The 1,170-nt window shown below is 34.1% G+C and overlaps 1 pseudogene; it reads left to right on the top strand.

Annotated features, from left to right (window-relative positions):
• Window positions 1-332: 332 nt before the first annotated feature.
• LOC100951132 lies at window positions 333-917 on the top strand (annotated as a pseudogene).
• The last annotated feature ends 253 nt before the right edge of the window (window positions 918-1,170 follow it).

Here is a 1,170-nt window from a genome sequence, read left to right as displayed (position 1 = left end):
AAAAATACAGAAAATGTATTGTTTTGAAATGTTATTTTAAAGAAAACTTTAAAGAAAATTAAAGTAAATTAAATTTACTTTTTAAGAAAATTAAAATAACTTAGATACCAAAGAAATGTGTAACCACTAAGAAAACTATAAGAAATTAACAAAATTGAGTATACACGTCTGTTCATTAGCAGATGATCAATAAATATTATATTTATAAGAAATTTGTAATAATGTAAATGTTTTTCATTATAATGTCATATGACTAAATCAAAGTGCAAAAAGTAAATTTACATAAGCCTTGAAGAAACAAGAGTGTTGCGTGAGCATGGGGAAGCAAAAGAAAACAAGGAAGGAAGTAGGCAACTATGAAGCGAATGCTTAGTCTCAGGGATCAGAGGCTTAAAGAAAAGGACAGATTGAAACCTAAAAAGAAAGAAAAGAAAGATCCCAGCACATTAAAGGAAAGAGAAGTCCCCCAGCACCCTTCATGCTTATTCTTCCAATATAATACACAACTGGGCCCACCTTACCTCATTTTGGTTGATACCAACTTTATCAACTTTTCCATTAAAGCCAAAGTGGACTTAATGCAGTCAATGATGGACTGTCTGTATGCTAAGTGCATTCCTTGTATAACTGACTGTGTAATGGCTGAAATTGAGAAATTGGGGCAGAAGTATCGAGTGGCCCTCACGATTGCCAAGGATCCAAGATTTGAACGATTACCATGCACACACAAAGGAACCTATGCAGATGACTGCTTAGTATAGAGAGTAACTCAGCACAAGTGTTACATCGTGGCCACAGTTGACCAAGATCTTGAACGAAGAATCCAGAAAATCCCTGGAGTTCCTATCATGTATATTTCTAACCACAGATACAATATTGAACGGATGCCAGATGATTATGGAGCCCCTTGGTTCTAATTCTTATAAGACAATGCTCGTATGCCTTTCTTCAACCAACTTTCTCTGTTAACAGTTTGCTAACCATGAAATACCATGAATTATTACTCTGTTCACCAGCTTGCTTTATTATGACCTGGAGGATGTAGGTTAAATACACTCTTGTTTGGATGCTATTTTGAAAATGATATTTTATCTCATTGATGGTCAAAGATGCAAAATCTTATGAAGAATGTTTCATTCTTTTTTGAGTTCTATTGCACAATGTGGTAAT

The sequence above is a fragment of the Otolemur garnettii genome, unplaced genomic scaffold (assembly GCF_000181295.1).
Source record: "Otolemur garnettii isolate 467f Iridium unplaced genomic scaffold, OtoGar3 scaffold02858, whole genome shotgun sequence".
NCBI classification, from domain to species: Eukaryota; Metazoa; Chordata; class Mammalia; order Primates; family Galagidae; genus Otolemur; species Otolemur garnettii.
The sequence above is the reverse complement of the archived record's forward strand: the minus strand, read 5'-3'. Positions and strand labels throughout refer to the sequence as shown.